The sequence below is a fragment of the Ambystoma mexicanum genome, chromosome 11, assembly GCF_040938575.1.
Source record: "Ambystoma mexicanum isolate Mex_15411 chromosome 11, UKY_AmexF1_1, whole genome shotgun sequence".
Lineage (NCBI taxonomy): Eukaryota > Metazoa > Chordata > Amphibia > Caudata > Ambystomatidae > Ambystoma > Ambystoma mexicanum.
The window spans coordinates 878,983,822-879,010,968 of NC_090934.1; positions in this window are offsets into that span (position 1 = coordinate 878,983,822).

Sequence of the window (27,147 nt, forward strand, 5' to 3'; positions counted from 1 at the left end):
CCTCTCCTCGTCCTTTCTCCTCTTTCTCTCTGACAACACCTGACAAGGTTTCTAGACAAGTCTGATCCATGAAAGTGATGTCCAAAAGGTGCTCCCATGCTCCTCCAGAACCATCAAGGACCATATTGACACCCTTGCTGCACCTTGGCTGATTTCTTTAATCACTCTTTCACCACTGGAACGTTCCCTCTCCCTTTAAGCACTCCCTTGTGCACCCACTCCTCAACACGCCGTCTGTCGATCCTACCTGTCAGGCAAACTATCGCCCAATCTCCATCACCCCATTCCTGGGCAAATTCTTGGAAAAAAGCTGGCCATCTCCCAGCTTACTCTCCACATTGAATCTGTTGGTTGTCTCCATGACCCTCAGTCTGGCTTCAGAGCTGCCAGAGGCACCAAAACCTCTCTCCTGAACACCTGTGAAGATCTGCTCTCTAACCTTGATTCCAGCATTCCTTCTGTCCTAATCCTCCTTGATCTTTCCTCTACTTTCGACACAGTCAACCATGCCATCCTGATAAATCGACTACGTGAGAACCTGGGCATCACAGATCAGGCCGTGGAGTGGCTGACCTCCTTCCTCTTGGACTGCCCCTCCCAGGTCCAACTTGGTCCCTTTCTCTCTGCCACCTCTCTACCTGTGGCATTCCCCAGGGCTCTATCCTCTCACCCTTGTTTTTCAACCTCTACTTGGCCTCTTTGGCCTACCTTCTCCTCTAACGTTCAGTGTTATGGGGATGGCTCTCAGCTTTCCTTCAGGCTCCTCTCATCTCTTGCTCATTCCTGACTGTCTATCTGTGATTCAGGATTGGTGCACCGCCAATGATATCTACCTTAGTGCCATTAAGATGGAGATCCTTCTCATTGGGACCCATGCTCCTGCTTTCCCTCTATCACTCTGGCCGCCCACCTAGGGCCCTCTTCCTTCACCTTCCTGCGAGGCAAAAAACCTTTTGTGTCATCTTCGACTCCACTCTCTCTTTCTCTCCTTGCATCTCGGATGTTGCCAAAAAGTCCCACTACCTACCAACTGCTCCTCCTCAAAGGGACACTTCCCTTTCTCACTTTCCCCCAGAAGCTCACTGTCTCCAGAGCCCTGTTTCTCTCTAGGCTGGACTACTGTAACAGCCTCTTTCTCAAGCTGCCTTCCTCTCTCCGCCCTATGCAACTAATCCAGAACAGGACAGCAAGACTTATCCTTGGCCACAAGCCCAGGGATCATATCTCTACAGCCCTGAAATCTCTCCACTAGCTCCCGGTGGTTGCAATAATCAAGTTCAAGACCCTTTGCATTGTCCACAAGGCTTTCTGGGGTCAGGCTCACACTTCATCCAATGCTCTCTTCCAAAATACCTTTTTTCTCGAGCCCTTCCTCCGGCTACCTCCAACTCTCTAAGGGCTAGACGCTTCTTCAGGCAGAGAGTGGGGGGTAGATCTCTTTCCTCTGCAGATGCCTCTCTGCGCCTCCCAAACTTTAGCGGACCATCTGATGTTCCGAAAGCAGCTCAAAACTTTCCTCTTCTCCTCTGCTTTCGCTCTCTCCCTCCCCTGCTGACCTACCTGACCTCCCCTGCTGACCTACCTGACCTACCTGTCTGCTGTACTGACTGGTTGCTTGGCTACCCTCAGAGTCTCACTGAGTCCAGGCTCTTTCTTGATCTGTCACCCTTGCACTGCCTCCGGCCTACCACACACCTAGGAACTGTAACTGTAACCCTACAGTCCCGTGTCCTCCTTGCACTACCTAGAGCCTTGCTGTCCTGGCTGCACTTACTCAGAGCATTACAGCCCTGTTTTCCCCTCCCTTCTTCCTTGCACTTCCCCATTCCTTTCCCCTTGCATTTCTCATTCTTGCACTTGCACGATTTGAATGACACAAGGCCTAGTAAGATCATTTGTCTTGTCCACCCTCTATCTTCACACCATTGCTTGTCGCACCAAGAAACACTTGTGTATAGGCATGTTATAATAGACTTGTATCATATCATTTTATCACAGATGCTCAAAAAAATATACGATGCTGCAGTAAGAAATGGCTATACTGGCAGCACCCAAATGACAATCTAGCCAGGTAATTACACTTAGCAGGACTGCTTTATCAGAAATGTGCAGTTAAAAAAAGCTCATAATAAACTGAGGAATAACTAGACTGGGTGCACCAAAATGCCTCTCTAGCCACTAATACCACATATCATGCTTGCTGAGCCTGGACATGGACAACCATTATGATTTATCGCACAATCCCACCTCCCACACATCCCCTCTCTCTCCCATGCCCTACCCCAACCTCCAAAATCAGCTCCTTGGCCCAGAATTACCTTCACGTCCCTCTTCCTTGTCCCAGAGCTTACGTTTGAGGATCCTTGCCTCAGAGATAAGTACTGGCATGAGGAAGAGTGGGATTAGGAGTAATGAATATACAGGTAGCTAAGTCAGGCATTACCTCCATTTACCTCTACCTCATCCCAGTGCTTGTGTATGAGGCATGGTGCCTCATACCCAAGTACTGCCTCATACACAAGTACAGGGACAAGGAAGAATAGGGCTAGGACTAATGACGATTACCAATAATTAATTAAGGCATTAAACACAAGTAGGGGCTTAACAATATTCAGTTGGCTGGGCTGCAGCACTCACCCCCAGAAAATGTGGGCTATGTTGACTCAACCTGGCTGACCTTCAGAACAGTTACCGGACAGAACAGGACACAGATGTTAAATGGCACCTGGGTTTCGCTGTTAACAAGGGCCCAGCCGTTACTAACGTAAAGCATTTCACTGTTAGTACCTGCATCCAAATGCCAAATTCTTTAGGCAATTGAAATTTGATGTGGGTTACCCTTCCCTTGATTGGAAGGATAGAAAGGGAACAGGAGACTGTTCATGCTCACAACAGTTCATAAGTGGGTGCTTTTACACTTAAAGGAGTGAGTTAACTGCTTGTAACATTGAAGCTGCACTAGAATAGTCTCATTAAAATGCGTAAAGAAGTTAGATGCCCCCACACAAATAAGTTTGCTTCCCCCACCACCCGTGAAGTAAGCGCCTCTTCCAACATTTGAAGAATCAGCCCACCGAAATGTAGGTTTTGTTGTGCCCCTGAACACAAGCACAAACACCATTCACCATATACATGCATGCACGCCCAGCCATCCTTACATTTAAGTGTGCACTCTTTCACCATACAGGCACACCCAGGCAGCCATTCACACATTTAAGTGTGCACCCTTTCACCATACAAGCACACACGCACACCCAGTCACCCATATATTTGTGTGCACCCTTTCACCATACACTCACACAGGTAGCCACCTCCACATTTAATTGTACACCCTTTCACAATACACTCACACACTTCATTGGTTTGAGGGTCGCCATATTACTAAAAAAAGAAACCGTTGTTACCAGACAGGCAAACTACGAGTTCTGCTCCTGGGTGCCTTCCCGCCCACCAGGTCTGACCAGGCGGGCGTACCGCCACCCGCGAGCAGAGCATGTCGGATGCACCGGCACCATTCACGATGGTGCTGGTGCATCCGAGCTCCCCATTCCCATTGAACCCTATGAGGATCAAATGAGAATGTGGAGCATATTTTTCCAGCCCCAGCGAATGGCCAATTACCGGTAACTGCCCATTCGCAGGTGCCAGAAAAAAGTGCAAGTTTGGCGGCAGCCTACAGGTTTTACCGGCAAGGCTACCGCCAAACTTGTAATGATGCGGATTGTCTCTTTTTGAAATCACTCTGACTTCATGAAGAAATTATTTCTGTTACGGACCGAACAATAACGGAAATCATTTCTTTATGAAGGCAGAGTGACTTAAAAAATAAACTATTTCTTTATTAATTCAGAGGACTCCCCCAACCCATGACATGGAGGCCTCCAGCCTGGGGTCTTCCAAGTCGTGGGGGTAGAGGGAGCCTTCTGACTTCAAAAAGAAGGTTCTTTTTGTAGTCACTCTGTCTTCATAAAGACATTATTCCTGTTACAGAAATAATTTCTTTATGAAGGCAAAGTGATTTCAAAAAGAAATTTAAAAAAAAAAATATTTTGAAAAAATTATTTTTTTTTCATTTTTTTTTTCAAGTGGGGCCCCCTCCCAGGCATGTGCTAGCGGGCCCCCCCGCACCTCGGGGGCTGCGGGGGCCCCTGTTACGCCAGTGACCATACAAACCCCTAAACAAATGTCCCTGCTGTTTAAGGGAACGTTCAATGCAGTGCACTGAAGTGCACGTTTCAACTTCTTCCTACATTTTTTATTTTAAAACAAAACCATTGAGGAAAGGTTTCTTTTTAAAATAAAAGTATAGGAACAGTAACATTATGTTGAGCCTGCAGAGCTGTCTGGGAGTGGGGTTGATTAATTTGTGCTGTAGTGTACAAGGTTAACGAAGTAACCAATATGATGGTCATTCACATGTGCCGGCATCAGGCCCATGTCATAGATGGTTCAGTTGCACCTCCTGTACTTTGCATGTCACATTGAACAAGCATGCTACTCGGAAGAGGGCTCACGACATTTGTATCAGATTCTCAAAAAGAAGAGTGGGACCAACATGAAATGGTACGACGTCCATTCATCGACATGCATTTTTTCGATGAGTTTTTTGCCAAATTCCTTTTCTTCTGGGTTCCTTGGAAGTGCACACACTATCCACATATTCACATTCAGTGTTCCATCCTTCCCTGCTGACAAGGGCAGGGGCATACCTGCCCATCGGTACTCGCCAGCTCCCCAGTTCATGAATCCATTATCGACTGCCTCTTGCTGGTGGAGGGATGCTCATCTGTAGCCACACAGATGGCTGTATACCCGTTGTCCTTACCACTGCTGAACTCCATGTGGTTACTCGTGGCTGTCCATTAACACATTACATAAGAGATGGTCATTATCTTACAGGCCATGTCCATTTTCTCACTTCTTATCTGGGAGAGGGACATGGACATGTTTATGGATTGACACTCTTTGTCTAGAGCGTACAGTGTGATGTCAGAGGGGCTTCGGGGAGTTTATACAGTGATGATGAAGAGAGGCAGGCAAGTTTGTTTGGGTAATGCAAGTTCTGAACACGGGATGTGAGGATCTGTGATTGCCATGTTGGGTTTATATGGATTATGGATGACACTTTGCCACCACAACGCATGTGCAATGACTGTAGTATCTGGCGCCATGTGATAAGGCTTGCATGATATGATATGCACTGTGGGGTGTAATCAAAGGCCCCAAACCCACAGAACTGAAGGGCCAGGGGAAGGATGGCCTGCCATCCTTCATCAAAGACAATAAGAAAAACCTTCACATAGAAACAGGGCATATTAGGCAGACTGTGTTTTTTTTTTGCACGTAACACAGAGATGTGCTATGTGAAAAGGCTTACCTGTCATTAAAAAAGGAAAAGCAGCCACAAAGGTAGGAGAAATTCAAAGGTACCTTTCACATAAAAAACAGGTTTTGTAAACACTGACTCTAAAACGGCTTTGCATATGTGTTTGTAGTTTAAAGCAAGACGTGAGAAAAATGTACTCCTACTAACATAAAGATGTCAGGGAAAATACATGGTGCGTGTTGACAAAAAGTAATATATATTATACTTCACGTGCAAAATACCAGCAAACATTTGAAAAGAAAATCCCACTTGGCTGCCATGAAAAGTTCCTGTTGGCCCGAGGCAGGCTATGTGGGTGTCTCTCGGCAGTGGAAATCCAGAGAAAGGTAAAAACAAAAATGTAATCTAAGTGCAGATTGGAAAGGCACATCGCATTACTTGCTGAGAATTAAATGCAGCATTTTCACTAAAACTGCCACTCATCTAAAGGTGGTGCACTGTGACAATTCAGACCCACTTTTCAGCAGAAAAACGAACAGCAGATAATTAAAAGTGCATTGTATTAATGACTGAAAGTAACATCCCTGTACTTTCAGCACAAAAGCAAAGTGTACCGGGATCAGTAAAACACACTGGGCCCCATTACACGTCCAGCGGTATCCCTGCCAGGGATACCGGCGGGTTGCTGCCGGACCCAAAAAAATTACTGGAGTCTGACTTCCTGGTAAAACTGGGGGATTACAACCCCAGCGTTCTGGGAAGTCAGGCGCTGGTAATGTTTAAGTCCCCAATTCTATAGAGTCCTATAGGTAGGCTTACTGGCACCATTGTTTCCAGACCGACACACTTGTAATGAGGCCCACTGTATGCCAAAGAATCAAGGCTGATGTTAGACAATGCAATATGTGAATTCCTTTCAGCCAAGTACAATGGTGGGTCTCTGGGTAAAGTTCACAAAGAACTCCACCACTGAAAGCCAGGCTTGCACCTCAACTGTTTACAACTGCAATTAAATGTGTCCCGAAGGGTGTCAAAAACTAACTTTCCCTAGGCCTGCTGTCTCTGAGGGCAGTTCTGAGCAGGCCAAATGTCCTAGCTAGTGCATGATAGGAATATGGGGGAGGCGTATCTGTGTTGCCAAGACCCCAGGTGTTACGACCAGCAGCTACCAACTTCCAACAACAAAGAGGATAATAAAAGAAAAAAAACCCTGGTCACACGCTGGCCAAGGGTGGCAAATGGCATAGAGGAAGGGAAGCTCATATTTGTACATATGAATATTCCTCTTAGTTTAAATGGATTGTCACATTGTTGCTGTTTCTCAGAAACTACAGATCACACTGTATCCGTGTATGTTTTATGCGTTAGATAATTTCAAGGCAATTTAGGTGATATAAAATTCCTCCACCTGCGACATATGATATGATATGATATGGCATTTGTAACGCGCCTATACACAAGTGTTTCAAGGCGCGACGAGGCAGGGAGGGGGGAACAGGGGAAGGACAGACAACGATCCTACTAGGGCAGGTGTCATTCAGACCGCGCAAGTGCGGGGGTAGGGGGAAGGGAAAAGTGCAGTACAAGGTAAGTAGAATAGAAATAAATAGATAAATAAATAAATAGGGCCAGCTGGTGGCAAGTGCAAGGTAAGTGCAGACAAGTGCTGGGAAGGGGGGGCTGTAGGGACACAGAGACAGTCCCGCAGTGCAGGAGTTGCCAGGGAGGCAGTGCAAGTGGAGAGTGGCTGGGCTCAGGACCGAGGTCGGTGAGAGTGGCCAAGTTTCAGATTCAGTGCAGAATTTAGTGAAGAATTTAGCAGGGGAGAGGGAGAGAGAAAGCAGAAGCAAAGAGGGAGGTTTTGAGGTGCTTCCGGAACCGGAGATGGTTCTCCTCAAGTTTCAGGGAGGCAGGAAGGCTGTTCCAGAGGGAGGCTCCTGCCGCGGAGAGAGATCTACCCCCAGCTCGTTGCTTCGAGAAGCGGCTGACCCTGAGGGAGTTGGAGACGGATGAGCGAAGGAAGATATTTAGGAAGAGAGAGTTGCAGGTATTTAGGCCCCAGTCCCCAGAAGGCCTTGTGGACAATGCAGAGGGTTTTGAACTTAATCCTCGCAGCCACTGGGAGCCAGTGTAGAGATTTCAGTCCTGGAGAGATACGGTCCCTGGGCTTGAGGCCAAGGACACGTCTCTCAGTTCTGTTCTGGATGAGTTGCAGAGGGCGGAGAGTGGAGGCAGGCAGATTAAGATAGAGACTGTTACAGTAGTCCAGCTTCGAGAGAACCAGGGCTCGGGAGACAGTGAGCTTCTGGGGGAAGGAGAGGAAGGGAAGAATACCTCTAAGGAGGTGCAGCTGGTAGTGTGACTTCTTAGAGACGTCAGATATATGAGGAGAGAAGGAGAGTGTGGAGTCAAAGATGACCCCGAGGTTTTTTGCCTTGCAGGTAGGAGCAGGAACAGGCCCAAGAGAGGCTGGCCAGCGAGCTGCAGAGAAGGAGGGAGTGGGTGTGCCGATGAGTAGAATCTCAGTCTTACTAGCATTAAGGTGGAGGTCGTTGGCAGCACACCATTCCTGGATAGCAGACAGACAGTCAGAGATGAGGGCAGGAGAAGAGGAGGCCGAGGGTAGCCTGAAAATGAGCTGGGTATCGTCCGCATAGCACTGAAAGTTGGGGCAGAGGGCGGCGATGCGGTGGGCAAGAAGTGCCAGATACTGGTTGAAAAGCCAGGGAGAGAGATTAGATCCCTGGGGAACACCACAGGTGGAGAAAAAGATGTCAGAGAGGAAGGACCCAAGTTGGACCTGGGAGGGTCGATTGGAAAGGAAAGAGGTCAGCCACGCCAGAGCCTGACCAGTGATACCCAGGTTAACGCGAAGACGGTTGAGCAGGATGGCATGGTTGACAGTGTCAAAGGCAGAAGAGAGATCGAGCAGAATGAGAACACACGGAGTGTTGGAGTCGAGGTTCAAGAGCAGGTCATCACGGATGTTCAGGAGAGCAGTTTCCGTGCTTCTGGCCGCTCTGAAGCCGGATTGGTGGTCATGAAGACTACCAACAGCTTCAGCATGGAGGTTAAGCTGGGAGATGCCCAGTTTCTCCAGGAGCTTGCCCAGGAAGGGAGTGATGGAGATTGGGCGATAGTTAGCCGGGCAGGAGGGGTCGGCAGAGGGTTTCTTAAGAAGAGGGTGCACAAGGGAGTGCTTGAGGGGGGATGGGAAGACTCCAGAGGCGAAGGAGAGGTTGCAAAAGTCAGCCAGGGCAGGAGCCAGGGAGTCGATGTGGTCCTTGATAGTTTTGGAGGAACAGGGGTGAACCTGTTTAGACGAGACTTTCATAGATCGGACTTGTCTGGAAACTTCGTCAGCAGAGAAAAGGGGAAAGGCAGAGAAGGAGGGAGGAGGGGTGGCTGCAGAAGGGCCGGAGGAAGAGCAGGGAAGCGAGGGAGGGAGGTGATAGGAGGAGAGTGAGGACAGGATGTCCTGAGTTTTAGAGATGAAGTGATAGGCCAGTGCAGTACAGAGGGCCTGGGAGGGGACAGGAGAGGTAGAGACTGCAGCAGGGGTGGCAAGATCCTTGCAGATTTTAAAGAGTTCGGCCGAATTGTTAGATGCCGCAGAGATGCGGGCTTGGATAAGGGCTCTCTTCTTGGTGAGAACGGAGAGACGGTATTGCCTTTGGAGCAGGCGGCAGGCCAGTTTGTCAGAGGATGAACAAGAAGCACGCCATTTCCTCTCTGCCACCCTGCACTTGCGTTTTAGGGTGACGCGATCCGAATCATACCAGGAGTTACATTTGGCTTTGGGCTTCAGGCGGATTCTCATGACAGGGGCAAGGATATCAAGAGTATCAGAAATAGCAGAGTGGAGCAAGGAGAGGGCTGTGTCAGGGTGGGAGTCAGCCGAAGGGGGAGGGGGGGGGAGAAGGTGGCAGCGAAAGCCTCAACTGACACGCGCTTCATGGGTCGGATGACCGAGAAGGTGGGTGGCAATGATGAGGGTGGCTTGGCCTGTGGGGTAGGGAGGGTGAGGTGGGAGGATAGGAGAAAGTGATCACCCCAGGAGAAAGGAGTGGAGAGAGGGACTGAGAGGGGAAGGTCAGAAGAGATCAGAGCATCAAGAGTGTGCCCTGCAGAATGAGTAGGCCCAGATGGGAGAATAAAGAGTGAGAGAGAGTCGCAGAGGTCACGAAAGAGTCCAGTGGGGGGACAGGAGGCATCTAGTTGGATGTTGAAGTCACCAAGAAGGAGGAGTTGAGTGGTAGTGGACAGGAGTGAGGAGGAGAGGTCAGCCCACTCGGAGAGGAAGGAGGAAATTTGACCAGGTGGCCGATAGATAGTAGCCACGGTAAGGGAATGGCTAGGAGAGAGAGAGAGTCGGCAGACAAGACATTCAAAAGAGGAGTAGGTCTGCGTAGGAGTGACAGTGGCAGGAATCCACTCAGGGAAGATAAGGGCAACACCCCCCCCTGCACGGTTGGGTCTGGGCACGGAGAGGATCTTGTAACCGTCAGGTAGGAGTGTGTCAAAGCTGGTGACAGAGCTGGCTGTGAACCATGTCTCAGTGAGACCGGGGATGTCAAGGTCCAGTTCCTCAAGAAGGAGACAGATATCAGAGGAATGCTTGATGGCAGAGCGAGAGTTAAGAGTGGCAATGTGGAGAAGGTTGCCATCCTTGAAGGACTTCCGGGGAGGGGTACAGATCAGAGGTATGCCCTGCGGAGGTGTAGAAGAAGGAGGTGAAGAAGGAGCAAGAGAGGGGGCAGGGAGGGAGGGTAGAGGCAAGGTAGCCGAGGACAGAGGAGGGGGGACAGCAGGAGAGGAGAGGAAGTTGATGAGGCGAGGGAAGCGTCTATCAAAGAGGTGAAGGTTGGCCTGAGGGCCTTGGACCAAGACGGTCCCATTAGCGTAGACATTAATGATGGCCTTAGAAGAGTGGAAGGGGGCCAAGAGGACATCCCAGCGGGTGCCACCATTAATGGGAGAAGAGGAAAAAGGAGAGAGCACAGAGACCATATGAAGGGTCCATAGGTCAGGCGAAGGCACAAAAAAGAGGATGTCAGTGAGAGTTTCCTTAGAGCAGGCACTAGTGTAGGTGTCAGCGATAGGGAGGCCTGGGTTGGAGACCAGGATGTCCTTTTTAAACTTTTTCCTACCAGATTTAGTGAGGAGAGCAGGATAGTCAATAGAGAAGCAGTTAGAGAAGATAGGCGAGATAGAGAGAACCATAGAGTAGGAGGGAGTGGGGGGGGAAGACAGACGATGTGAGAGCCTGCAGACAGGAAGAGAGCGGCAAGCACAAGTTTACCACATTTAAGAACAGCAACAGTAATGCGTTTTAGGTACACAGTGGAGAGTCCACCTAAGTTTGAGAATCCTGCGAGGGGAGAAAAAACCCTAGTTTACCACATTTAAGAACAGCAACAGTAATGCGTTTTAGGTACACTGTGGAGAGTCCACCTAAGTTTGAGAATCATGCGAGGGGAGAAAAACCCTAGTTTACCACATTTAAGAACAGCAACAGTAATGCGTTTTAGGTACACAGTGGAGAGTCCACCTAAGTTTGAGAATCCTGCGAGGGGAGAAAACCCTAGTTTACCACAACTGTGGAACACAGTGAGGTGAAGATACCATGCGAATGCAGTGGCCAGGCGTAGGTGGGGTGGGCAGGGAGAAGGTGGTGAAGGCAATTTGAACTTGCGTCTTGCGTCCCCTGCGGACACCTGCAGACAAACAGGGAGCCGCAACTGTAGGAGTCGCCCTTGGCCTTGGGGTCCTTAGCCGCAGGGGGCTGCCGGGCAGAGGGCTGCCCAGAAGGAGGTGGTTATAGGAAGAGGGAGGAGAGGAAGGGGAGGAGGGGTGTGGGCGGGCAGGGAGGCGGGAGGGAGAGGAGAACCAGGAAGTGGGAGGGGAGGGGAGAGCAGGCACAACAACGCGCTCTGAGCGCAGATGCAATTTCACTTTTTTAAAAAAAGCACACAATTTACTCACGGATGCCCGCTAGGGTCGGGCAGGGCTTCCAGGGCCTGAAATTCCCTCAGGGCTCCCGGCGACCGCTCTCCCAGGCTCAGCTGAACAAAGAAGCGAGCAGGGGGAGCGGGCGTCGAGTAGCCAAGAAGGGAGGCGGCCAGGCAGCCAATCAGAGGGGGGGGTGGGCGGGCAGGGAGGCGGGAGGGAGAGGAGAACCAGGAAGTGGGAGGGGAGAACAGGCACCACAACGCACTCTGAGCGCAGATGCAATTTCACTTTTTTGAAAAAAGCACACAATTTACTCACGGATGCCCGCTACGGTCGGGCAGGGCTTCCAGGGCCTGCAATTCCCTCAGGGCTCCCGACGACCGCTCTCCCAGGCTCAGCTGAACAAAGAAGTGAGCAGGGGGAGCTGGCGTCGAGTAGCCAAGAAGGGAGGCGGCCAGGCAGCCAATCAGAGGGGGGGTGGGCGGGCAGGGAGGCGGGACATAGGGAATTGTAATGACAAGCTAAAAGGTGCTCCTGCTGCTCTGAACATGTTCCGAATTTGAGAGTTTGCGAACGGGTGGACGGTCAAATTAGGAATATGGGTAATAACTTACACATTCCTAACTCTAATGCTTTGTGTAAAAACTGCAGAAAATTGCCAAATGATCATGCAAAATGGTGCAGACTCGGCTGTCATTTTATTAAAATCCACCTGATTAGCTGAAGCTCGGCCCACTCAGCTTTGGCTTTTACTTTTGCTTTTCACGGCCATACGTCACAGCATAAACACATACCTGCCATAGTGGGGTAAAAGGTGTTTGAGGAGCGGACATTGTTCCTAGCTGAATAGACACCATGATCTATGCTTTACTGTGCTCATCAACATGACATCACAAGTGTACAGGGAGAATGCTCGCAGAGAACAGGCTGCAACTCTGTTCAGTGAAACACAATTTACCACCAAACAACCAGAAAAATAACAATTTCACAGGATTTCCCACCCAACAATGAAGTGAAGCTGCTGAGAGACTTGGAAAAATTACGGAAGAGAGAGATCAGTAAATGGTGGGAGGAGCACTCACTCCAGAATTATATTGATATGGCCAACATTTCAAGGGACCTGCGCATCTTAACTGCACCAATGTTGGAAGATCAAGATCCCACCATGCTACAAGAATGGGGCAAATCCAGCAACACCTCTTCAGTCACATTCCTGAATATTCTTATCAAGTATGCACATACTGATAGACATAAAATACTGCAAAAGATACAGGAATTGGAGGACCAATTGTTAACAATTACCCCAAGTGAAGAAGGCAAGCTCATTCTAATAAATATGGAGAAGGGCTATAAAACATTTGAATATGACATCAAACTAAGGAAACAACGCATGTTCATCCTAGATTGAATGATTATTGCACGTCGCTTTGATATCTCATGGCAAAAACTCCTGTGTAATCCTATAATTACTGAGAATAGAGTGCGGACAGATGCATCTTCCTCTGAAATGGAAATGACAGGGAGTGAAAATAAGCAGCCCCTACACAAATTGAATTTATTTGAGGAAATTAGTCTCTTGGGCATCAATGGAAGGAACAACAACAAAAAACAAGAGGATGAGGCTGAGGAAAGACAATGGGACAGAGGGGAAGAAAAAAACAAGGCGGGGACAACAATTTAAGTACTTTAGGACAAGTCTGAGAGATTCACATGCTCTGGAACAAAGATAGTGCCAAAATAAATATGGAAATACAAGAAATGTTAGTGGTCAACCTCTCTTCACGTTGGGTCTCAATTTCTGTCATACAGTGCAGTATGACTATGCGCAAACAAGAATTGACTTTGGCAAGTACATGCGCAAGTTAAGACTCAAACTATTCTTTACCATAAATCTGCCTAAACTTTGACCTGGGGCGCCGTTGCTTGTACACAAAGCCGTGGCCATAGAAGATATGCAGACCGTTACGGACCTAGTACATTTGGAATCAGGACATCGAACTCAAGAAGACATCAGTGAAGAAGAGTGGAACTCAGTGGATATCCACATTGATTGGCCTTTCAAAAGTGAGCTTACATTAAAATCTAGGTTCAATCCTATTTTCCAACCAGGAGAGCACATGGAAGAATTTCAGAACCTTGTTATCCATGTTCTTAAAAAAATGTAGGAAGAAAGAATATCATAAAAAACACAATCTGACCTTCCATGAGCGAGAAACTCTGATGGCACTCCATAAATTGTCTGATTGTGTCATCAAACCCTCGGACAAGGGCACTAATATTGTCATCTTGAATCGACATAATTACATCGCGGAGCCAGAAGACATCTCACAGACAAAGAATGTTAACACAAAATGGAGGATGATCCTTCTAAGGATATAAACACTAAACTCTCAGATTTTCTCACAGCATGGAAAGGCCAAGGCATTCTAGACGAAGAAGAATGCAGATTCCTTCAACCTAGATTCCCCATTATGCCAACTATCTATCTTTTGCCTAAGTTGCATAAAAGCATGAGGAACCCCCCTGTTAGACTTATTGTCACTCTCAGCAGAGCCTTGTTAGAAAACATTTCAAAATTTGTGGATGAAACCTTGGTCTCTTTCGTGACTTCGTTACCATTGTACTTGAGGGATACTAAGGACTTCCTGAACAAAATTAATAGCATTCCGTGGAATCCAATTTTCTATTGCCCACGTGAGATGTGGTGTCCCTCTATACTTCCATTAAACATGCTGTTGGATTACGAGCTTGTCAATTTTTTCTTAACACACGATTCATGAATTATTTAAAACACAGTAAAATGATCTTAGAGATGAACCACCTTTGCCTTGCAAATAACATTTTTATTATTTGACAAGGATAATTACATCCAACTCCAAGGAATGGCCATGGGCACTATGTTTGCCCCAACATATACCAACCTCACCATGGGGTGGTGGGAGAAGTTTGTGGTGTGGCATCCAGAGAATAACAAACACACAGACAAGATAGCACTTTGGATATGGTACATAGATGATTTATTCATCAGATGGCAAGGCATCGCTGAAGAATGGCTGACTTTTGTGACAATTCTAAACGTGAATAAGCTGAACCTGAAGCTCACAGAAAGCCACAGTAAGACTGCTATCGTCTTTTTGGATATTCTTGTTAAAGTGGAACCAGATAAACTGATAACAGAACTTCATAGAATACCTACAAGCTCTAATACACATCCTCATGCAACAAGCAACCATCCATCAGCTCTCAAATGGAGCATACCATGTGGGGAGTGTATAAGAATCCAAAGGAACTGTTCCAAAATTGAAACTTTCGACAAAGAATGTGCCAAGATGGCACAAAGTTTTCAGATTCGAGAGTATCCTAAGAAAGTCCTTGAAAGGGCATATATTAAAGCCTGTAAGAGAGACTGGAACACACTTCTAACATCCATCCCAATCCAGAATATGGCTGAAGATGACAAAGACATATGGTTGATTGTTACCTATGGAGATGGGTCGAATCACATTCGCCAAATCATGAACAAACATTGGCGTGTGCTAAAACTTGACAAACATTTGGGATGCACCTTGGGCAAAAATAATTAACATCACTTTGTGGAAATCCATTTCACTAAAAGATAGCTTGGTGTCAAGCTATATGAGCCCCAATGTTAACACCGTGGCTGACTCATGGTTGAGTAGATGTACCCCTGGATTTTATAAATGGATGAAATGTAAAGCTTGCCAAGATGCCACCAATTTAACAAGTTATCGTCATCCTGTTTTAGCAACAGATATCAAGATTATGTCAAGGATCAGTTTTAATACAGTCTATGTGGTTTATGTTCTCACTTGTCCATGTAATAAATGCTATATGGGGAGTACCATTGGCAAATTAAAACTCAGGATACTTCAACATATAGGTGCCATCAAAAATACCAATCCCGCATACCCATGGCAGTGCATTTTAAAACATTCCAGGGAGGCAAATTGGATGGGTTTGCATTTTTTGGTACATAATCTTTTTCACAACCACCAAGAGGAGGCAATCGAGAACTCCAATTAAGACAATTAGAAACAAAATACATATTGGATCTAGAGACAAAAAAAAACAGGGGACATAACTTGGACGAGGAACTGTGCACCTTTCTGGGCACATGAGTTACCAACTATCTTTTTGATATATGTATACATGTTATTGAGTAGATTAGAAAGGTGGGGCCTATAGTGTACATCCTGGTACCTTTTCCCTTTTCCTATTCTATTCTATTTCCCTTCCATGTTCTCATATTTGTATTCATTATCATTTTTGTATAATCATTGATCCTTCTAGAATTACTCTGACTCTGGACTTTTTCCTGTACTATTTTATACACTTTTTCTGGATGTATTGCTAGATCTTGCATCTATCCAGGTATGATATTCATTCATATGGGTACATCTGAGGTATTGCTATTTACAGAACCTGATTTAGGGGAAAGGGGTGGTTTATTGCATATTCACTGAATTACTTTGTACTTATTTATTTGTTTATTTATACACATTGTAACCTATATATTTTTCTATTTTCCAGATTTTAGGTCTGTTTGTTGTGCATATATTGGTCATTATCACAGAGATCAGTATATTGTCACCATGCTTGTAATACCAAACTCTGTTTATTGATTCTACATTGTTACATCTGCACTTGGCACTTTATTGTAAGGAGATCTTTCATCATTTGTCATAGCATCAGACACCTGAGGGTGTAATTTTTGCTAAAACTCTGTCAAGTGTTTGTGCTTCTCTGAAGAACAACTGGACGTTGCTATAGGTGTATACATAGGCTTGGTGTCTTTAATGCATGCACGTAACATAGGCTTGGTGTCTTTAATGCATGCACGTAACACTTTACAACATTGCGATATTGCACATTCATAATGCATCAAGCACTTTGTCGAGCATTTAACATCTTTCACTTCATTGCGAAATTGCACATTTATTATGCACAATGCACTTTATTGAATGTCATATAATCACACTGAATTGCACTAGGCACTTTATTGCTACATGATTTTTAAACATTTGTGCTTCTCCATGTGAAATATTAAGGTTGTTGTTCATGCACTAGAATTTTATGGCTAATGTTAATGGTATTTTATATTGCCTTAATAATTGTTCCTTTAATTGTTCTTTTTAATGGCAATGTTGCATCACAGTTGATTGGATTACAGATCAGGCACTTGCACTGCATTGTATCCAGCACCCTATTGTTGTTAAACTAGCTCAGACTATGGTCACTGCAAAAGACTATCACAGTGTTTGTCCCTGTAGCAGCTACCTGTGCTTTAAGGATTTTACTGGATCATATTTAGATTGAGGTGCTGGTATGTCGCACACCTCATCCTGTGGACAGAGTTGCTGCAACACGAGACAAGCACTGTGCATTACTAACTAACTTTAATGGAGTGTTGGAATCGTTTTGTCTGTTGAATTGTATCTTTCATGATGCGACCATCGGAATTGATTTTGCATTTTTGTTATTTTGGCACAAAGATTGATTGTTAATAGAGTTCTAAGAGAATTCTGATGCTCCAAGATGTCTGACAATTTTCTGGCCAGAGGTGAATGTGCCATAGAGTATGTGAGAATCTCCTGTGTTAACATAGAGCTGTGACAATATACAAAAGTCCTGTTTTTATGTTTCTGTGGAGTTCATTTAAAGGTTCTAGACATAAGCCCCTCTCACCGGAACAGTAGCATTTAAACATTGCCACCAAACAACGTGCCTGTTTGCTTTTATTTCACATGAGTGGCAAGAATTACTACACTGCAACTAAAAACAGCCTTGCTTTACTTTTTTCCACCTGAATGACAAGAAGTTATACACTGAAACCAAAAACAGCCTTGCTTTATTGTTATTTCACATGAGAGGCAATAATTTTAACATTACAAAGAAAAACAGCTTTTGTTTTCCCATTCACATGAACAGCAGCCCTTTAAACACTGCACATTTTTCTTTGTGTTCATATATAATTAAAGAACCATGGGAAAAGGGGGCATACCCATCATTATCAATGAACCAACAGCAAATGCAAACTTTCTCAAAAAGCAGAAATCAAAGAATCCTGTAACCTGCAAGACAGGATTTTAAACATTAGAAGCAAAAAGCCTGCACATGTGTGAAAAGAAAATGAATTTAAAAGCCACAGTGGAAAGATAGCACTGCTCACGCAGAAAATGTCAGGGAAATAAAATGGGGGGGGTTGGCCCAAGCAAATGTACATTATGTCCCAACCCACAAGACTCCAGTCACCTTTGAAGAGACACTTACTACTGGAAAAAACAGTTCTGGCATGAAGTCAGGAACTCATGATGAAAAAGCCCTGCTTCCAATTTGAAGTTGCACCTACCAGTGAACCATCCTGCAATAACATGTGATGCTGCTGAGGGTGTCAACATTCACTGCTCTGCCAGACATGAAGGCAGGAGCCCAGAGATTTCAAAGGAGGCAAAGTCTGGCAAAAACTTGACCAGGAGGTGTGAGCCCTTGTTGCACCCCCTTCAAAAGAACCCACACCACATCAAAGAGACTTGTAAAAAAAAAACTTTGGTTACAGGCTGATCCCAGACAGACAGATGACTGTGTTGGGGCGGGGGGTAAAGCGGCCCTCCCCCAGGTGGATCAAGACACTCTCAAGTTACATTAAAAGACTGATTTCATTGTAGGCATTTTTGCAGCAATCAGAATAAGAATCAATTTTGCTTTATGCAATTTGTTCATGTAATTTCTGGGTGGTTTTAAATAAACTAATCACATTTCCCTAGGGGACTGAAATAGCCAGTTAAGACTAGTTTCTGACTGATCTGAACATGTGACAAATATGACCGTTTAATAAAAAGATGGAAGATGAAATTAGGAACATGCTGGATCATTTGCATAGTCATAACTGTTAAACATTTTATGAAAATGACAAAAATGTGCCAAAGGGCCCTGCTACCTCGTTCAGAGTTGGCGATCGGCTTACCTAATTCCCTATGAGCAACTGAAACTGCATGTCTACTTCATATGGCCGGGGCTAGTATAAGTATGAAGTTATGAGACATAACTGTTTTTTTGCCAAAAAGTGGTAATGAGAACAAAGAATTGTAATAAAAGCAAAAAGACAGATGTGCTCTCTTCCCTTGAACCAATCATGACTAGGGGTGAGAGACAGAGAGAAACTGTCCAATCCTGGCGGCAGGGATAATGACCAGTTATTCCCCCTAGATTATAAAGTTAGTGATGTCATTTGTGCTATATAAGGGGTGCTGTACTAGGTCAGGGGGACACAAAAAAACTGGGAGACAGAAGAAAGAGGACGTAGAGAATGCGGCTGAACCTTACCATCTTTGAAAGTGCAGTGACCAGACCCCTTGCCCTTTCTGTCCAGAGTGTCATGAGATCCAGCTGGCTTCCCTGAATCCTAAACCAAGGATTGCTTTGTAAGTAGCATCTACCCCAGCCTTAAATTTCATAAGCCTTTCATTTTTGTAGAATTGCATCCAATATTTCCCCCATTGAAAGCCCCATTGAAAACCCCATTGAAACCCCCATTGAAACCCCCCATTGAAACCTCCATTGAAAACCCCCAAACGTGCCAGTGTAATTCAGTCACCTTCACATAGAAGAATCTCTTATTTGCTTGGGTATGTTAGCATATCTCCTTTGAAAAACCTCTCACTGTCTGTGTAAATCCTTAGTATATTTTTAAGTAAATCAATTCATTCCCCCATTGAAATTCACGGTACAAGATTGTTGAAATACGAAATTAACCATTTTGTACCTGGTGTTGTATTTAATTATTCTAGCCATTAAAGGGTTGCCTCAAAAGAATTAGCCTCCTTGTAACCGAAAACCAAATTTGTCTAAGCGATGTGTGCTTTACCAAACAAATTCCCATTTGCATCTGTCCTATTAAACCCGAAACCGTTGTTCCATTGTGAGCAATCCCTTTTGCGTAGAGCTCTACCTGTTATGTGCCTCTGTCCATTGTCATTTCCGATTTGTAAGTTAAACCCCTTTCCTGAGATGCCTGTCATTGTAAACCCAATGTAACACATTTCCATTTGCCACTGTATTTTTCCCTTTGGCATTTGCTTTCTCCCAAAACCGATTTTCCCACTTCATATCTACTTTTGCCCTGGTGTGCTGATTAGTATTCTGTAAATTTTCTGAATCTCCTAAAGTGTAAACAATATGAAATTCCTTTTGTTCTGTCCCCTAGCAATTGTGAGTAAGAATCAAAATCCCATTCTGCCATTTTGCTCCAAAAATGGGTTTCATTTTCTTTGCTGGCTTCTAATCTGGGGGTGGTGGGCTTTACCCCAAATCCGATTTTCTCTCTCTATTTCTATTCCTTGCCACTGCCGTCCATTCAAAGGAATCCAGTTTAATGTATGTTTGAGGTGAGTGTTGCAGGGGGGGGGTGCTAAAACTGTGGAGCTATAACTTTCAGCCTGATGTTGTTATCCTGTTTTCTCATTAAAACAAAACCGAGGGTAACAGTCTATTTCAAGTTGATGGTATTTTCCTGTTTTGTCATTAAAACAAAAGCAAGTTTAATGGTCCATTTCAACCTGATTGTATTTTCCTGTTTGTCATTATAACAAAAGTGAGTGTAACGACCCTTTTCCACTTGGTCGCTCTAGATAGGATAGTGCATTTGTGTTGCAAAAATTGTTGTGGCTTCTATTTGTTGACTATTTTCCTTTTTGATTAAATAATAAATTAATAAATATCTTATTGATACACACTAGCCTGGTTCTTAGTCCATTGTGACACAGGGTATTTGTGGAGGTTGGGTGCAAGACGGGTTGGAGGCCTACTAAAAAATAAAAACAGTGGTTTACTAAAAATAAAAAGTGCTTTATTGTACGCCCCATTAGTTGTCGGGGAAGGAGTCCCTGGCTGGAGTGTGCCGTGTAACAAAACCGAGACATTTCCCTTGAATGTGATCAAGCGGTTTGCTCACCGCGAAAAGCATTGTTGCCTGTTTCTATCTGTTCACGACACATACAATAAACACATTTTTTGTTGTGGATTCCGTGGTGTCCATTTCTACGCAGATCGGTATATTGTTCATTGCTCTGCTGCTCCAGGGAGTGCAGTCCGCCAACATACCAAGGTATATATATTATGGAAGTTACTAATAAATCACAACGTTTTTAACATAACTAGATTCATGCCAAAATCTGACAGGAAAACAAAAGGGTATTGCAAATGGGAATTGCCATATGTATGCTCCAGACTCCTAAACCAGTCCCTAGAGAGAGGCTGAACTTGGGAGGAGGGAGATGGGTGACTGTCTAATCCTGTTATCCTTTTTGCAAGAACTCTTACAGGGCACTGCCCAAAATTGAAATCTTGATGGTGCCATCACTGCTATATAATGTGGATGCACTATGGGAAAAGGACGGAGCTGCTGAAATGTACCATCTCACAGCCACCAGGAAACACCTAAAGGAGATTTTGTTGAAATTGCCTCTCGGTGGAGTGGTCTATTGCTGGGAATGCTTAAAAGCTGACTGGTTCCTATGGTGAAGAACTGGGGAACATCCTTGAGAGTGGGGTGGCCATACCCCTGCCCTGTCCTCCAAGAGGGTTCTGAAATGTAGCTGGCTTTCCTGCACTATAAACATAGGTTTTAAATATAGGTAAAATTGTGCCATTTAAAACTAAACGGCGGGGGAGTCGGCTTGCCCTAAATATTTTCCCTTTATAGTGGGCGGTGGGCAAAACTGTGTAGCTCCTTATCCTATTTAACTACACATATTAATTTAACTAATTCCTCTTGGCAGAACACCACAGGGTGATTTCTGGTAAAATTTGAAATGAAAAAAGCTAATTCCCAGTGCCTGCTGAAAACTATAGACTGTAATTTAATTGGGTAATCCTATGTGTCCATACTCCCCTAGCACAGCCCTTTAAGTGGAGGGGGTCTGCAATCCTAAATTGCCAAATCATTCAAATGTTTCTGTCCGACTTCCCCAACACAAACCAAAGTAAGGGGGAGTCTAAAAAACAAACTGCTGAATCACCCTGTGCTCATTTTACAGCAAATGTGTGGGTGAAATAATAGCCATGTGCAAAAAAAGGTAGCAGGCGCCCCTCTCTCGAAAGAACACGGCATGATAACCTGTTCAGTGGTTATTAACCACATTGAGAGTTCGCAGCCATTGCTTTTTGCTCACTGTACCTTCACAGATGGGAAATATCCATTTGCATATCAGTCTTTGTCCCGCCCACAAGGGCAGTCCAGCACTGAAATGCTATGGAAATTCCTCTCTGAACAAGAGTACCATCAGCAACCCCATACACGTGTTTCAGCCTTGTTGGGCATCATCAGTGAGGTGAAGCTGAGCCTCTCTAAGCACAGTGAGCAGGGAGTCCACGTCTGGTTGCCCCCAGGTAACCTAGGGTGACCAACCCCAAGTTCCTTTCAAAAATACAAAAAAGCTAGCAGGCGCCCCTCTCTCGAAAGAACACGGCATGATAACCTGTTCAGTGGTTATTAACCACATTGAGAGTTCGCAGCCATTGCTTTTTGCTCACTGTACCTTCACAGATGGGAAATATCCATTTGCATATCAGTCTTTGTCCCGCCCACAAGGGCAGTCCAGCCATATGCATTTGCACAAATTCTTAAAACTAAACTAATGGCCGTTTAAGCTCACAGGAAAATCGAAATTGCACAGCATTGCATATGTAAATCGAATTCGGTCATTGACCAGTGCTGATTATTTCTTGAAGTGTCCTCTGTAGAAAGTAAAGTATTGTGATTTCTGTTTTTGTGAAGTTTAATTGTGACCCACAAAGAAGGTGGGGTGTGCATTTTACTGTGATCTCCATTATCTTTCATTCAAATAAATGCTATTATATTTCCTGCACAACAGCCTGGTTCTTGGTTCACTGGTAGCTCAAGAGGAGGGATCCAAGGGGTATTAGCTGAATTGGAAATAGGGCCGAACAAAGAACTTATTTTAAACAGTTTGTTGTGTGACACCTTGATTGGGGAGGGAAGGAACTCAGTCTGTTGAGGGTGGCCTCTCAGTGAACCGTTACAGCACATTATGTTGGTGTTGTGAGTGCTTGGTGTGGTAGTGTACAGGAGGGCAGAGCATCCTCTGACGGGCCCATAGGTCAGAACTCACCCTCTAGTACCTGTAAAACAAGATAGCTGCACCTTGAGGAGGTTAGGGTGCAGGATTCACTTACTCTGACACACTTCAATAAGGACAACTCAATGGTTTGGCAAAGGGAAGTCTGTTTAATGACAAGTACAAAAAACGGGGAAACAAATGGTAATCATCAATGATGCGATCACCTGTCTCGCTTCAACTCCCAACTTCTTCATTCAGGCAGTAACTTTTATGGGCAAAATTTGTCATCATTTGACGTGCAAAACTCATACGTTTGTCATGCAATTTCTATTGGTCGGAAAGGTAACTCAAGTATATGTGCTATATCTGTATATGGTAATAGAGCATGCGGATTGGATAACTCTTATCGGGTGGGCGTCTACGCCCATCCCACTACATCACTCGTGATAGACGTCACTACAACTATGACGTCTTATTGGTTCTACAAAAGCTACAGGACCCTAGATTATTTGGTCCATTGTGATTGGGTGGGTTACACCCTAGACATAAACCTCCACTTGAATTAGCAGCATGCAGAATGGACACCCAGATGCGGAGTGCCCCAAGATTCACCCTGCCTCCCTTCCATCAGGATGGCCTCGAAACTGTAGTTCTTATCAGGAAAGGTTATGGCATCCTCGGGTTCTGGGTGACATCAGACGTTGGTACCGCTTTGCCCTTGGCTGGTCACGTGTCTGTTCACTGTGAATCTGCTTCATTGTCCTTCTTGTCGTATATTTGATTCTTTGTTCAGCCCAGCCACCTGCCTGGGGCCTCTTATCTCAACCTTCACTGGCTGGCAGTCATGCTCTGACATTTTGAGTCTTCAGAGTAGCCGCTCTCCTCCCTTCCTGGAGTTGACTTTGAATTCCCAAGCATGAGCTACTTCTTGCTGAGTTTCGATTCCGCTCTTCCCTTCTGGCCCCCTTGCAGCCTGGGCTTAGTTCTGCTTTACAAAATGGAGTCGCACTTGTATAGCGTGCTTCTTTGAGGTAGAGATATAATTGGCGCATGCTGCTCTATTCTTCTACTACGCATTACAAGCAGTACCGCTTTCTTAGCTTCCTGCGTTCCGTGCCTATTTACATGTATTCAGTCAGTTGCATATTTTCATCTTACTTCATGGTTATGTCTCTGTTTACTAACATTGTTTCTTCTTATATGTCCATTACATCATTACTCTTTGTTTTTAGTCCTCGTGTGTTCGTTTTTCGTTCCTCGTTTGTGTTCATTTGTTGTCACCATCTGCCTTCCATTAGGGCTCTCTGGGACTCATCAGGGACTGTTTGCAAGTAATCTTCATTTCGTATCAGCTGCTGGTATGGTTGCCTCAGTGGGTACCTTGCAGCCAATGGCTGCCTGGTTATTGGCACTTCAACAGGTATACATGTTCCTCTGATGGGTACTTGACAGAGCCCCACCGTGGCTCTATGATGGTTCATTTGCTCCTTACATGTCACATATTTTGGCGAGTATGCTTCTGGCATTTCGACATGAGTGGCTGGAGATGCAGGCCATATTTGGGACCTCCTCTACAGTTACATCATTTTATCTAGTGATAGTGGTAAGTTCTGAGGTGCTGTTAGTTAAGTGGACTCATGCATGTAATGGAAGGTTTGACACAACTGGGATCTTGCTTTTCATGTGTAATCCTTTGCAGATATTTGGTCATGAGACATGTTCGAGAGGATATAGTATTGTATGTTATACGGGATGATGAAGATGTTGTGATGCATGAAGTTCTAGCTTCATGTGGTAAATAGTTCATGCATTTTGCCCTATGTGTCTCTATGGTAACAGTGCTGATGTAAGTTGTCTGATAATTTTCATGTGTGGATTCTGCAGTGGAGGAAGCTGCCCAATCAATGAGCAGTGCCGCCAAGCAGTTTCTGCTCAAAATCCACACTGCTTGCAGGCTCGTGTCAGCCAGCATGGTGACTCTTCCTCTGAATAGGATATTGCACCAGATGAGGAAAACATATTTCAGAGAGAGCCTCCTGCATGGGCTTGAGTTACCACCCAAGTGGAGAATGAACTCCTTAGAGTTAAATCTGAAACTCTAGCTAAAATCCTGGTTCTCTGAGGAAATCCTCACCCTAAGAACAACTAAAAGACAAAATGAACAGGCTTGATGGAAAAACACCAATGCCTTTACCCATGCCTCATATCAGCTTGCGGCGTCCAACTATAAGCTTGCTATAATGGAGCCGAAAAGAGAGCTCTATGACAAGCGCATTAATTCTGCTCACACTTCCCACAAATAATTGTTTACCATTCTTAGGGATTTCAAGGGGAAATATAATTCCTTCCCTGCCCTGGTTAAAGTAATCTATGGTGCTCTGACATCCAACAGGGCCTTAGGGATACATTGAACTCCCATTGTAGCAAGATTGACTCTTTGCTAGCTGCATCTCTCCTCCTGCCAGTCATTTCTTTGTGTCCTTGGAAGTGTCATGTTCAGTTCCACAGGCATGAATCTCCTCATTCACCTGCTGTCAAAGGTGGTTATGTTGTGTTTCAGCGATAGCCCACATATAGGGGTCCACATGATATTTTTTGGCAAGATCTGTTAGGGTTGACAGAGTCTCGCCTTTTAATAAAACATCTGCCACAGTGATTAGTTGTTTTCTGCCGTGTTGTGTTGCTGTATGCAATGGCACATTGGGACTAAATCTTCCAACTGGTGTTTGCAGTGCTCCATGTCATGATATATGTGTGTTTATGATGTGTTTAGATGGAAGTTGTTATTGCTATTGGTGATAGCAGATTTGATGGTGTGGTGGTGGCTGTGCATGCAGGCAGGGTGTTGCAAATGGTTACACATGTGTTGAGGGCGGGTGTGCTTATTTGAGCCATGTGAATAAGGTTGACCCTGCAGAGTGTTGTTTATGGGGTTGTGCACACACGCATTGATGGTCAGAGAATGCCATTCTCATGGTATTAGGTTTGGCCAGACAAAACCTGCCCTCTATATTGAAAGCCGTCAGGGATATGGGGATTTTAGTCTGTCCACAACCCATATGGTTTATGAGAAAAGTGTTAGCACTACATGGTGATGGGCAGCCTGTCCGTGAATAGTTTTCCTCTCTAGGGATATGGGTTGGGCCTGTGGATTGGGACACAACCCCTAATGCATCTCCTCTGGTATGCCATGTAGCAATGTTATGCGGGACACAACATGTCAGTATGATTTTACATGCCACTGGTGGAGTATATAGCAATACACCACCTGAGTGGTCAATGGAGCAGAACCATGACTTGAGCACTCTGAATGTGTTCACTGCTATGCCCCTAGTGGCAATGTGCCCCGAATTGTAACAGGCCTCAACTGGGTTTGCAGGATTCTTGATGGGTGTCAAGAGGGCTGGTGATAGCGGGTAAGCACTGTCCTCTGCAAATGGGTAAATGGTATGTATAGTTTCGTTTTTGTTGTGTGGTAGGTGTATGATTGTGTGTGCAGTTGGATGTCCATGATGGGTGATACTCACAAAGAAGCCACATGTTGCCAAATGTTCTAGATGATGGAACCTGATGGATGCGAGAATGGCATATCAATTAATGTAGCAGTCATGCGTGTAGGCTGGAAAATTGGCATTTGCATGCATTATGTTGCCATTGGCTTCACGGATGGACATTGATGGAATGCCAATGTTTCCTATACTGATATATGTGATCTGTCTTACTGGGGGGTTTCAAAGCAGCTCAAAACCTTGTGGAGGAACCAGGATGCCCCCTACAATGGCAATGGTCCAACCAAGTGGCCAGGAAGCAAAGAACAGATAAAACGTCCACATGCACTGGTACTGCAGGTGAGCAGATGGTGCATGATGCCAGGTTATTCTCCCCTCCCTGACCATGTCCAGGATGACATGTGGGGGGATCGGTATGTGCCATAAACCTCCTCATCTAGAATCCCAAAAATAGCCGTGCCGGTGTGGGACAGCCTGACCCTCCTCCTCCAAGTACAAGCAATGCAATGCATTGTCATCCATTCTCGCTGGTTTCAATAATGATTGTGCAGCACTTTTATAGTTCATGCCTACTCAATGTGCTGGAAAACATTTGGCAGTTATATGTTAGAGCAGCGGCACTATCTTTTCTGTGTATTTGGTGTGGTTTGCACTTTCATGGGCTTGCTTAGGTATTTACACAGCTCCTCATTCTCCTCGCCCATATTATTCCTCATTTTCTTGCAGTTTTGCATATGCTGCTCCCTTCTTGCACTTTGCACTGGCTCTTCCTTTGCGCTAATGTGGAGCTATCAGCATTGAACCCAATGTGCTCGGGCAGGGCATAACTGACCTATCCGAGTGTGCTTTGTGCGGTGCACTGGTCTGTGTGTCTGTCTTATGAATAGGCTTCTTGCGTTGAGCCGAGCACTGACATTTTGCTCCAGGCTTGCTCTCACAGAGGCTAGCAGACTATTGTATGCCATTGAACTCAAGAGCAGGCCACACAATCAGATCTCCGGTCCAATCTCCAAAATACATTTTCCTGATTCCTCAGTCCACTGTTTGACAGCACTGTCACTATATAGCAAATGTTCATGATACTTGTCCCACAATACATAAGCAAAAGTGGCCCACAAACAAAAAATAAAAGTGGCCTACATTCGGTAATCCCAGCGGTTCATGGCTCACTGCAACACACCGCCTGGGAAAATGGTGGCAGTGTGACGCTAAACTGAGTTTAAGATGCGTGTTTCCAGCCTTGAATTCCCATCAAGGTAAC